Here is a 14,491-nt window from a genome sequence, read left to right as displayed (position 1 = left end):
GGCACAGGATAACCATGGTGACATATAGGAGAAAATGTCTGAAATGGACCCGTACACCCTTCTCAATCACACCCTCTGTCAGCATGACCTTCATCATATGGAACGGCATAATGACATGGTCGCCAAAAACTGCCAAATGATGTCTAAGTTTGATGAAGAAATCGAGCACATGGCTCTCTAAAACTCGAAGACTCAACATCTCACTACCCTTGCTGCTCAATTAGCGACCGCTTCATCCCAAGAGAAGGCCAATGACTCTAGGCATGAGTCTAGACATCCTCCACATCAGGAACCGTTGCATGGTCCACAGGGTATACTTAGTGCTAAGGGAATCTCCCCTTCCACCTACGAGATTGGTGAACCATCTCATGCGCATGATGAACCCTTGTTGAATTCTCTCGTCTACCATGCAGCCAACATCCATTTGAGGCCTTCTCCCACCCTTGGTCGAATTTTCCCCGCTTTCCCTAGGAGCCCCCATGCACCCCATATGAATTAGCCCCATCAAGAACAATGTGGCACAAATGGCCAGCCTAGCAATCATGGACATCATGGTTATAATGGACAACATGGGCTTAATGCACCACATGGGATGTATGGATAGTAAGGCATGTATGGCCACCACAGGATGTATGGACAGCAAGGGCTTCATGGGTAGCATGGCCCTAATGAATTGTGTGATATGATCATCCTCACAAAGTACAATGGGAAATCCCCCTCACCATTTGACTTAGAGGAATGGATGTCCAAGTTGGAGTCCTACTTCAATATCTTCCCTCGCATGGGCCTCGCACAAATGATCAAAAAATCATTTTTGCTTCTCTCCACTTGCAAGGATTTTCCCACACATGGTGGTGCTATATTAATTGAGAGAATCAGTAGTTCATTGATTGGGAAGATTTTAAAATGCATATGGTCCAAGTTTTTGTGTCCCTTTTGGAAAAAGAGCGGTTGGCAAGACAATAGTACACTCTTGACCAACGTAACCTTACTGTACGTGAATACACAAATTAGTTCATGAACTTGACCATGTATGTGGAGAGAATTAGCAATGATGCTAAATTGCACAAGTATATCTATGGGTTGGAACAGAGCCTATCGGCAGATGTCATGGCCTAAAAAACCTACCACACTGTTTGATGTAATTGAACTACCTGAGAGATATGCAAGAAAGTATCGTAAGAAATAACATTTTTAGCAAGGTGTTGGATAGCCCCACATTCCTTCATGATCAGCCCCATATGGAGGTGGTTTTTGAGGCACTTCTATGCCCAATAACAACCCCAAAGTACCCATTTACCTCTCTTTCCATGCTGAAAGAAAAATAGATACTTTTGGGACAGCATTGGGCTCTAATGCTGACAATAAGTATGCTAAAAATAAATAGTCCACTACATCACCTTACCATGGATCCAGTAGCCAACGGTTCATTTTCCCAGATGTTGTGAAGGAACGGAAGGAAAAGGGCCTATGCTTTTAAGTGTGGAGATAAGTACACTATGGATCATGTTTCCAAATGCTTGTATAAGACAACCAAGGTCAAAGTTCATAGCATGTATGTCATGGAATATTGACACAATGAGGAGGATGACCTGCCCATTGACCAGGCTGAGCCTACGAAGGATGATGATCACAAGCAGTTCTATGACCTAGAGGATGGGTTTTCCTTTTGACCCAGGTGGTGATCCATCATGGATACTTGATTTGACATCCCACCCACCTACCACTTCCCTTTGTTTGATCTCTTTGGATGCTTGGACGGGTTTTTGAAGCCCCAGCACCCTTCACATTCAAGGCAATATCAATGGAAAGCATGTCTTCATCCTTGTGGATAGTGATAGTACTCACAGTTTTGTCAATAAATCAGCCATTGATCGGTTGAAATGCACCCCTATATGGCACTACACCACCCCTTGAAGGTCCAAGTAGCAAATGGAGAAGAAGAAATTGGCACACATGTATGTCCTGCAGTTCCCTTATGCTTCGATGAAAATTATGTGGCAGTGGTTGATCTGATTGCCCTAGATATGGGCCCCATTGATATTGCCTTGGGTTGTGATTGGCTAAAACAATTTGGGAAAATTGCTATGGACTTCTCTCAGCTCCACATGGAGTTTATGATGCATGGACAGCCTATCCACCTAGAGGGAGTTCAAGATCATGCTGATTTTTAGCTCATCACAGCAAAGCAGCTCAAAAGGGAGTTTAAGAAATGCTCACAAATCTTTCTCTTACAATTGAATAAGAAAAACCTCAATCAGCCCTATACAGTATCTAATGATTCAGCCTTGCAAGCCTTACTTGAGGAATACAATGATCTATTTCAGATGCCTACATCCCTCCCTTCTAAGAGACAAGTGGACCATGCACTTGACTTAGAGCCCCATTCCAAGCCAGTAAACAAGCCCCCTTACAGACTCTCCAAGTGTGAGCATGAAGAGGTTGCAAATGAAGTCAATGAGTTATAAGAGATGTGTTTCATTGAACCGAGTTCTTTCCCCTATGCATCCCCTATCATCCTCTTAGTCAAGAAGAAAGATGGCTCCTTTTGCATGTGCATTGACTACAGAGACTTGAGCAAAATCATGGTGAAGAACCACTACACCATCCCACGGATTGATGACTTGCTGGATGAGTTGAAAGGGGTATGCTTTTTCACTAAGATTGACTTGCACTCTCGCTACCATCAAATTCGTGTATGAGGGAGGGAGATGAGATCAAAACGGCCTTTAGGACTGATCGTGGACTTTATCATTTTTTGGTGATGCCTTTTGGGTTAACTAATGCCCTCGCCACATTTCAAAGCCTCATGAACAAATTCCTACAACCCTTTCTGTTCAAGTTTGTGCTTGTTTTCTTTGATGACATCCTCATTTACAAAAAGTCATCCAAGGAGCACTTGATACATGTCAGAAGGGTGTTTAACACATTGAGAGAGCATCGACTCTTTGCTAAGGTGAGCAAATGCATCTTCATGCAAACATCTATGGAATACTTGGGACACATTGTGAGCAAAAATGACATACATGCTAACCTGAAGAAGGTGCAATGTGTTAGAGATTGGCCCACTCCTTCTACCACCACTTCCTTGCATGGCTTCCTTGGTCTCTCTTCATTCTACAGATGCTTCATTAAGCACTATGCCACCATTGCAGCACCTTTGACTGATTGCTTAAAAAAGGAGTCATTCTTTTGGGATGTCACTGCAGATCATAGCTTCAAACAATTAAAGGACGTGCTCACTTCAGCCCCCATCCTTGTTTGCCTTGACTTCTCTAAGTTGTTTACCATTCATTGTGATGCCAATGGCCAGGGTATTGGTGCAATATTGTTGCAAGAGCATGGTGTGATTGCATTTAAGATCCACAAACTTGATGAGAAGGAGATGCAAATGAATATGTATGACCAAGAGATGTTGGCCATCCTCCATGCCATCAAGAAATGGCACCACTATTTGTATAGTAGTTGATTCCAAGTGGACAGTACACTCAAGCCCGCTAGCCTCTTACAGCCTCTCCCTATCCCTGAAGGGAAATGGACTCATATCACAATGGACTTTATCACTGGCCTTCCTGCGACCAAGAAAGGGTGGAATAGTATCTATGTGGTAGTTGATTGCCTCACCAAAGCTACCCACTTTATCCCCACTAAGACCCAATACACTGCCTCTCAGGTGGCCACTTAGTTTATGGAAAATGTCTTCAAGTTGCATGGCTTGCCACAAGTCATAGTACATAATCAGGATGCATAGTTTATGAGCAACTTATGGCAGACAGTTTTCACCTCCATAGGGACCAAGCTTGCTCCATCCACTACATACCACCCTCAAACTGATGGCTAGACTAAAAGAGTGAACGAATGGCTTGAGAAATATTTGAGGCACATTTTCCATGATGTATAGCACAGTTGGCTCCACTTGGTTGAGTTTTCATATAATAACTCCATGCACTCTAGCATTGGAGTTTCCCCTTTTGAGGCCTTATATGGGTATAAGGTTCCCCTCCCCACAGTCTTATTTAATGATCAAATCAATCCTCAAAGTCAAGTTGAGTTGGATCACATGCAAGCTTTACCTCAACAATGTAAAATGAACCTTCAAAAGGCCCAAACACATATGAAACTCTATGGTGATGAGAAACGAAGGCATTTGGAATTCCAAGAAGCGGAATTGGTCCTTTTGAAAGTGCCTAAGTCCCGCTACTCAACTCTCAAAGAGGGAAACAGTAACAAGCTGGCCCACCGCTTCTATGGCCCATACCGGAATACCTCATCAAATGGAAATGCCTACCCCTTGAAGAAGCCTCATGGTTCCCAGCAACCATTGTCAATGAATTTCCCTACCTCCATGAGGCCCAATGGCTAGAAGACTAGCCGGTCATGCTGCAATGGACCACCCTCTACTTGCAAACTACACACTATTTTAGAAAAGTTTTGTACCTATTCAAATCTCAGGCATGTGCATCCTACATAGGCTAAAAGTACTCCTCATAAGCTACATTTTGATATGTGGTATGCCCTATTTGGAGCAGCCTATCAAAAGTTATGACTTATTTACTTCAGTAGGCCAATCCTGGATAGCATGCTATCCCTAGTCTCTACCCACCCAATTTTCATTGTTAAAGGGCTTAGAGCAGTACTTTGCAACCCTCCCTTAGCCCACCCATCACTCCCCTCTACTTCTCCTTGTTTTTGAGGGCAAAAGCCTTCAAGGTGGGGATGGATTGTAACAAGCATGATACACACCGACTAGGGTTTAGACACCTAGTCACTCTGACCAGGGTATATAAGGTGTAAGAGCCCCAGATTAGGGCAACAAGTTATTATCAAGATCATAATCTTCACCTTCATCTCCTGCTTTCATGGCTTCCTCCCTCTTTCTCTCCTCTTTTCTCTCTTTCTCTCTCCTCTTCTAGCCTTGTTCCTTCTTCTTCTTGCTCTCTTTCTCTCTCTTCAGCTCTTCTCCTCTCTCCTCTCAGCTTCTTTCATTAAAATCAAGGATGGGATAGTAGAGCTAGCCAACGGAAAACAATGGATCAAATATCTTCACCAAAGCACTCGTATGAAGGATCTCCTTCAAATTCATCTTCAAAGACTTGACATTGGGCCGAGAATGTAGTTCACATGAGGGTGGACATTGAGGGGGAGGGGGGTTATATAAGCTCAATGTCCTACACTCGTAAGGTGCCACCAACAATCCATGGTGCTCTAAGTTGCAAGGCCCCCATTTTGCGAAGAATCCATGTGTGAGCACAGACATTAGGTAGGTCCTGACTTCTATGCCAAATGAGATCTATGTGATGAGATGGCAAAAAGGTGACCTTTGTGGATCTAGCATTTGGGTTAGATAGAGTAGTATACTGGTAGCAACTTGAGGCACAATGCATCGAGTTGTGGGATGTGGATGCTATCAGGAGCCCCTATAGGGGTCCGGGGACTATAGAAGAAACCCCTAGTTGGGGGGGTCTCACTAGGCCTCCTTGACGGGGGTTTGGAGATAACATCCTTGGCTCAATAGTAAAGAGAATATTCTTTAGAATATTCCTTGGTTGACTAGGGAAGGTTCATAATATGGTTAGACATGCAAACCAGACTATCTTCCTGGGCTATAAAATGAAAACCCCTCCAAAGACATCATCAATCTATCTCTCACACCTTGTCAGAGTTCTTCCAAACTACCCTTAAAAAGCTATTCGCATATAATCTATCTGGATTTCCATCTAAGATTCACAATGGAAGTGCACAGGTGGACAGAGCCATCTTTGTATTAATTTGTTTGAAATTAAAGCAGCCTTCGTTCTTCCCATATTTGTTGCATGTTCTCTACTCCTTGCTTAGATTATGTCTGTTGTGCCATGTAATTTCTACATACTCCACTACATGCAAGCTTGAAGGAGAGAAGTTGTGTGTGTGCATGCTTGTGTCTTGAATACATCTCTTACATCTCCATACTCAGTTACAAGATTTCCAGTCTCATCTCCTTGACCTTGTTGAGCCTTGCTCAAGCTTGAGAGGTGGACAAATAGAGATTTGTAGTAGAGAAGAAGGGCTAGAGAGGTGCTCAGAGAGAGAGAGAGAGAGAGAGAGAGAGAGAGAGAGAGAGAGAGAGAGAGAGAGAGAGAGAGAGAGAGAGAGAGAGAGAGAGAGAGAGAGAGAGAGAGAGAGAGAGAGAGAGAGAGAGAGAGAGAGAGAGAGAGAGAGAGAGAGAGAGAGAGAGAGAGAGAGAATTAAGAGGAGCTCCATCCTCTTGCATGACTTGTGGATTAGAGACTTGCAATGTCATGCAGACTTTTGTCTAGTGCTAAAACTCTCCAACCACAGCATGCTTTAAAGCCTTATGGAGGTCATGAAAACTTTTGTCTAGTACTAGAATCCTCCAACCATAGCATGTTTGGAAGCCTTATTAGTTCATAGTTATGCATTAGTAAGTGCTTGGGATAATAAGCATACTCTTGGAGTTCTCTTGTGAGGCAAGCACTTATTTTGACTTATGAATTACATCATGAAATAAATTATCCCCTAGGCAATCCTTAGCTTCATGAGCAAAGGCTATTACAAACTTTAGGCTGAATAAAGAGGAAGGGAGAAGAGGAATGTGAAGGAGGACTTTGTGAACGTAAAGGAGGAGGACATGTGCATGAGAGATAAAAGTAAGGGTGATCACAAGGTCTTAATTATCTTTGTATCCTTAGGGTTGACAGTGGGCTAAGAAAGATGGAGACATGTTAGCCTTAAGCTAGCCTTTGAGGTATGATTTTTGCTAGCATGAGGAGAAATTAGTCATCTCACAAGAGGCTTTGGCATGAACATTCTACTTTATACTGGGAGGCACAGGCATGAGGTGCTTGACTGTATGAAAGGGGATGGAAGACTCAGAGAATTCTGATTAGGAGATCACGAAGGAATGCTTTGATATTGTGTTGATGGAGAGGGAGTGACTGAGAACACAAAAGCAGTTACCTTATGTTATTTAACTGTAGATTGATGAGATGCTCCTTGTGCTTTTGTGAGCTTGAGTCCAATGGATTGATGATTTGGATTATTGTTAAGTTGGTAGCATGTTTTTTGGTGGTGATATATTAGCTACTTCAGAGGATCGTGCAGGAAGATAGTGCAAGATGTCTTGCAAATGTGCTCTCGAGAAGACAAGTGACTATTAGCTTGGGGAATGTAGCAAGCAATACAAATGTAGCAAAGCACTTGGATCTTCTTCTGTAGCTCACTTACTACAGTGAATATCTGCTCTGTTTAATGAGCTCAAAAAGGGTGCTTCAGCATTGTAGGCAACTTGTGAAATTACAGAGTAGGAAAATGACAAAGATATGGATGGATTGTAGTTGTACTCAAGATCTTGCTGATAATTATACTGACCCAATGTTGGTGTAAACAAGTCATCTTGTGCATAAACCCTAAGGATAAAAACCTTGCGCTTCAATTTGTCTTATTGACACAGTGGCGATTGGGAACCAGTGGGAACCGATGGAGGAGCACCTATGCAAATTTATTTTTTAAAAATAAACGGTTATTTGTTCATCTTGTGGTGTCGTATTGGTATGATATCTGACAACCTATATGTGATAGGTTGTGGGTTCAAGTCCAGGGTTTTGAAGGGGTTCACACATTCTATTTTTTGTTTTAGTGTTTTTTATTAAAAATTCATCTTTGCACACCCCAAAATTTTTGAAGGGGTACTAGTGATGTTCACCGACACGAGCAGATCACCTTCCAAAAGTGACAAACGTGAGCCTAAGAAATTTATCTTGATCCATGCATAAAGACATAGTGATGTGCAGTATAGATGTAGTTATCATCCTGGAGCAACTGAACGTGAATGTTTTGAATAGTATAAGGATTGTGCTATAGGTACATTGTCAACAAAGCATCATCATAGTAACTAGTTTCTCTGACGTGCATGATGTTAGGCTCCCATAAATTCTTGCAGAGTCGGAATGGCAAAGAGCTGAAAATCATGTTTATGGAGTAGTTGAGACAAGAGAAGAGGACAAGCACTCCTCAAAATGAGCTTGCAAATAGGTATAAGAAAGAGCTGCTCATGTTGCTGTTGGGAACTCTTCGATATGGAACACTTGATACAACAAGGGTAGCGGCTCATAAGCATTGCACGAGCAATCTCCATATGCACACTATTCTTTCTTTCAGCTACCATTCTTGACTAAGTATGAATCAAAATCATTGGATACATATTCCCTACCGTTGTCGAATCTCCAACATGAGATAAAGCAATCAAACTCCTTTTCAACTTGCCTCTTGAAGTCCTTAAAAATAGCAAACACCTCATCTTTGTATTTCAGGACATACACCCAAGTATACTTGCTGAAGTAATCTATGAACATCACATAGTACTTGGAGCCTCAAAGAGATGCATTATGGGCTAGTCCCCATACATAGAGTTTATGAACTATAGTGGCCTTGAGCTATTTTGTACATACTTTACAAATGGAAATCTAAATTTTTTGCCAGATTGACAAGCATCACAAACATGGCCTACTTGAGTGTATGTAAACTTTGGCAAACCTGTGACCACAACTACTTTCTTTGCATAGTTTGCAACCACTGAATATTTACATGCTCAATCCTCTTGTGCCATATTTCAAGATCTCTAATAATGCCCTAACCATATGCAAACATGGCAGATTTTAGCTAAGGCAATGTAGCATCCAATGTGAACATATGACCATGTCTGTTGCCACAAGTAATAAGCTTGCAGCCATTACCAAACACCTTTATAAATTAGCCATGCTTATTAAAGCAATCCTGCAAGTTTTGACCTATCATCTCTCCCACTGACAATAAAGTTTTTGTAATAGAGGGCATATGCAATACATCATGCTGACTTTTCTTCTAACATACCCATGCTTTTCCAGAACCATGTCAGTAAACTATTCACCATGTGGTGTCATATGATTAGATGTTTTAGATTCAATATACCAAACATCATCTATCTTAGTTTCTTGAGCTGCATGGTTTTGAACATACATCATAGTAAACAATCTATCAGTAGAAGCATCCTCAGCATGATTCGATGATGCATAGCGTCCCTATTGTTTGCCTTTCTGATTAGCTTGATTTTTCCAACAATTTTTTGCAATGTGGCCATACTTGCCTCAATAATGACAGTCCTTATCCTTGTTAGCATTTTCATGCACTGTCTATGTCTGGCTACCATGATCCTCCAACTCTAGAGTTGGATCTCCCCCTTGCTTCGAAGTATCCACCACCTCCAACATTTTTCCCCTTTTGGTTATTGGAATTCAGAGATGCATGCTATTGATTTCCTTTACCATGAGCAAACTCTCTTCCACATCTACTGTGGCTTCTTTGATTTGAATAGAATATTGTATCCATGCCTTTTGAACTAGTTGAACCACTAGCTAATCCCAATTCGACCTCTTCATGTATGAGCAAAGAAACAAGCTCATTAAAATCTGACATCTCAGATCGCACTGCGATAGAGGTGTCAAAAGGTTTATATTCATGTCCCAAACCATTCAAGGTCACAGCTACCAAATCCTCATCATCTACGTCAACTCCTACTAGAGCTAACTTATCTACAATGGTCTTAATCTCAATCACATAATCAAGTATGGACCGTCCTTTCCTATCCATTGTGTTAAACTTTTGCTTTAATTGGATTTTGCGTGCACTAGTGGTCGTGCCATAATACCTCATCAAAATATTCCAAGCATCCTTTGGTGACTTGCATTCATTATCCACATGACCATCGCATCAAAGATACATAAAGACAACCAATGCAACACTCTTCGGGCTTGTTCCATCCATGCATGATGTGCCCTAAGTTGATCAGCTATTGCATTCTTTTCAGGAAGCTTAGGTTCAACTTCCACACCTATGACTAAGTCCTAGTAGCCTTTTCCAATTAGAAAGTTCTCCATTTTGAATTTCCAAATATCATAATTATTGTTGTCTAACTTCTCACCCACTATTTGTGTAATGTTGTCACCCCTCTCAGCATTTGCCATGTTTGCAGCAACTAAAGTTACTCAATTGAATCTTCTAGGTATTAATGCTTGACTCCTTGCACACAATCAATAGTCTTTTTAATGAGTCAGTGCTTACATAACACTCAAGCAATACTCATACATTCTATAGTTATTCCAATTCAACTCATTTCAGTCACATCAAGCAGCTATAAGGACATCTAAGAATCCCAGTTGCATAACATAAATATACTTTCTCTAAACTAAGACAATTTTGATTCCGAGTAATTGCACTAGTATATCTACAGTACTAGTAGTATATCAACCTAATACCATGCTTTGTATATCTAGACATCTAACATGACATCCAAGAATGATATCATACCATTGTAGACATTATCTATTGTGTAACCCTTCTACAAACAAGCTTTCTAGTAGACAAGCAATCTACGACATTACCCAATCAACTCAATGATATCATGGACATATGCCACCCTCATTGAACCTCAATACATAGGTGTATAAGTATCACTACTCATATATTTTCCAACCTCCAGTTAGACTATAACTAGTCAACAAACCAGCCTCATATAAGCCAAGATTAAGCATACAATGCTCTTGAACATGCATGGGTTTATCACTGTGACCATTTAACACCATAGCAACATTAGTAAAGCACTCTAAGCTCCACAAAGACATTCAGTTCAAGAATTGTAAAGATTCCAAATTATATGAATGCACAAAGTCCAATCTGTGTTAATCAGGTGGTATCACAATTTTCCTCCATGGATTTACCTAGTGGACCTACTGGTCATTCTATTGTACCCCAACTGACATTTGGACAGGGGTAATGTGTTCCACTACCTCCACCTCCATCAACACCTTATGGAAACATTCATGTTTCAGTGAGTCCACCATTGGTACTATATGGACACTTGAAGCCTATTTCCACCTACCTACCTTCTCTGCCTTTTTATTCTTCTCCCTCCTACCCACCTTATCCTTCTTACCTATCTTATCGGATACCTCATGGTTCATCTTCCTCATCGGCCAAGCATGCTTATTCTAACAAGACTCGTTTCAATGGGTCAAATCTGATGAGGCATGGAGGATATTATTCCCATGATCTTGGAGCAAGACACATATCACAAGGATGTGATTTTTTTTATTTACTCAATCATTTTATTAATTTTAATCAAATGTTTAAGTATGTATTGCACATGTGTAGTGCAACTCAGATTATTTCATATTTATGGGCTAAGGACCTAAGGAAATCAATGGATATCAAAGGCAAAATTTGTCTTAAGTAATGTTACACAAAAATTAGGTTGTATCTGGTGCCAAAAAATGGCCTAAGATATTTTATTGTCCATAAGTGTTAGTTGATGACACTAAGGATTTGGCATTTAATGGTACTTAATGCCAATTCGAGGGCTACACAAGATTCAGGAGCACATGATTTGACCTAGCCAACTTCATTGTGGCTAGTCAAATTAAATTTTTGGATACTAAAATAATTATTAAATTAATTTTTAACTTTTTAAAGCTGAAAATTAATTTAATAATGCAAATAATGATAAAAAATTAAGTGTGTAAGGCTACCACTTGGCAAGCTTTCCCATGAAAGTGGGAAAGATGTTTTTTCATGTGTGTGTGTGTGTGTGTGTGTGTGTGTGTGTGTGAGAGAGAGAGAGAGAGAGAGAGAGAGAGAGAGAGAGAGAGAGAGAGAGAGAGAGAGAGAGAGAGAGAGAGAGAGAGAGAGAGAGAGAGAGAGAGAGAGAGAGTGTGTGTGTGTGTGTGTGTGTGATTCCAACCTTATGCAAGTTGAGAGAGATGGAGAGAAGGCTCCCATAACTAATACAACAGTTGATAGGCCATTTCTAGCTAGTAAGAGACCCTTTCGGAGCTCTGACATGCCCTCAAGAGACTACAATAGTAGGTGACAATAGTTTGAGGGTTGTTTCAGCCAAAAAAACACCATATTGGGTGTGTTCCATCAATGGAGATAGCTTTCATGGCTGTTTAGATAGAACATCAACTGATTTCTTCCATTTTCTTGCAATCAAAGTCTGAATTTTCTCTCTATTCAACATTCTCTCTCATTCTCTAGCCATTTCCCAGCCTTGCTTTTTTGAAGATCCTAGCATTCTAATCCCTAGAGGCTGAGAAATTGTATTTTCATCTATCTTAAACCCTAATTTACAAATAAAGTTAGGGTTTGATAGCAACCTCTAGAAGAGTGCCAAGAGATTGAAACCTCAAGACTTGAATTTTCAAGGCTGAGAATTAATTCTCAACAAGATTCAAGTGAAGGACTAGCCAACATTCGAATTTGGGGTGAATTCCATTCGCCAAGGAGTTGATGAAGGCCATTTTCCCAAGAAAATCAAGGGACAAATCAATCTAAAGACTTTTTGGTCATTATTGACAATAAGAGGCTTTTGGATTGTGAAGGGGATTGAAGGAATCCCATTGTATTCGAATTCAATTACAATTAAAGATAAAGAAATACCAAAAGGAGTGTCAGTTTTGGGGTCAACAGGATGTCCAATATCCAATATTGATTGGTAAATGTTTATGTTTCAACATTTCATTACTTATTGCTTGATGTAACTAAGTTATAATCAAGTTATTACCACCCCTCCATGGAAGGAATGTTGGTTTCAACATGCACCATAAGGAGACTAGTACCGATAAAGCCAAAACTACTAGAAACACTTTTCTGGTGGTGGCAATCAAAAGTTAAAAAAAGGCATGAAAAAGAAGAAAGAGTTGTAATAAAGAAAATTAGGTGCATCAATTTGCTTCCTTTACTAAGATAAAACCATATAAATACCTTAGCCATGATGGTACTAAGGTTTACTATAAAAATGTAACGTGTCCACCTGTTATCTTTAGGACACGTCTTAGCAGTCCATCAGAAAGGATATCTAGAAAGCTTCGTCCGGCACTCCCATGGAATGTTACAGGGTTTGTGATCTAGGGCTTTCCGCATCTACCACGTAGCGGAAGCATTCCAGCCATTCCCACTTAGGACCGACCTGAATTAGGGTTTTCCCTATTGGTCATTTCCTAACGGCAACTAGCGTCGAACCCGAGTGAACTACTTTACGTAGAAACGCCAAGTCTAAAGCAAATTCACACTGCACTTGGTTCAAGGAGAATGGGAAACGAGAGGGTTGCGAAGCTCAACCTCTCTCCCATAAGGCATAGTCCCATTCTGTTCCCCTAAAACAGCATAAATCGGGATCATTTATAACTTAGAATCTAGGTCTGCGCCCTTTTTCTGTTCGTATCCTTTGAAACGATCTTCTTGCTGTCCATCATGATTGAGAAAAGTTCCCGGCCAACTGGGACCACCTATCCGTAGGATGGACCCATGGACACATCCACGCACTTTCCTCAGGTTATTTTAGTTATCTAATTACCTACCACATTTAGTTGGACATATATCAATTAGCTTCATTAATTAGCCTGTTAGGCACTGGTTCCTTCACATAATTAGAGCACTTGACATAGAAAAGAAATGTCAAACAATTTCCTTTTCAACAGGTTATCATATTTATCTTTGAAATACATAAAGTCCAGCCCGTAGGCTTATCCATAATCCGCCCGAAGGCTATCCAGCAATCCACAGGGATTGCTAATCCAAGATTTCTCCCGTAGACTAGTATGCGGGCCTCGAGATCCAATCCCGAGTCACGTTGGCCTCTTGTGCAGGGCTTGAAAGGCGAGGGATTTATGGCCAAAGCACCCTTTGGCACCCAAGCATCCTCCTACTCCAAGTAGCGCTCAACGGAGAGACCTCTCGCGGCGGGTTCGGTCCACCTTCCCGACGCAGTTAACAACCCCCTTCGTTAGGGTTAGGCAGGCAGTCAGGGGTAACTGAAGCTGCCTCTCCCTTCAGGCCTTCAACCTGAAGCATTAGATTATCTTTTCATCCTTTAATTCTTTGAGCAACACAAAGCAAAACAGTGCTCTTAAAACTGTCACAAGCACAATCATTTCCATTGGTCGTTATTTATGGCCAACTGCTAAGGAGCGAATCCTTCTTTCCGAATGCATCCAGCACTCAATCCGGGATCAATTGCGACTTGGCAAGATCCCCAAGGGTTTATTTGTTAACCCTATATCCTGGGTTAGGACCGTACCCTATTAACCCGACTTAGTCAATACCTTAAGTTCATATATCATTCCAATTTATTAATTGGTCTTTTGCTTCCAAGCAAATATCTAATCCTTGTATCTTGGTCACTTTACCCAAGAAAGGTACTTTCAAGATAATTATTCATCCTCTTGCAAGATAAACTTGCGCAAGAATCTGCCAATCTCATCCCGAGGAATTGGCCATTCCCTTGTGATCAAATCATAAGATCATGCGACTCTACAACTTGTTGCACAAGTGTCGCATCAAACTATGGGACTATTCTACCCATCAACTATGTCTTTTAATCACAGTATCATGATTAGATATAATAATCCGTTCTTGATTGCATTAGGCTGACACGTTCGGTCCTAGGGTTCCGAGTTCCATC

This window comes from Lygodium microphyllum, chromosome 29 (genome assembly GCF_053477565.2).
Source record: "Lygodium microphyllum isolate KBCC chromosome 29, Lygodium_microphyllum_v1.1.10, whole genome shotgun sequence".
In the NCBI taxonomy this organism is placed as follows: domain Eukaryota; kingdom Viridiplantae; phylum Streptophyta; class Polypodiopsida; order Schizaeales; family Lygodiaceae; genus Lygodium; species Lygodium microphyllum.
This window is presented reverse-complemented; position numbering follows the sequence as displayed.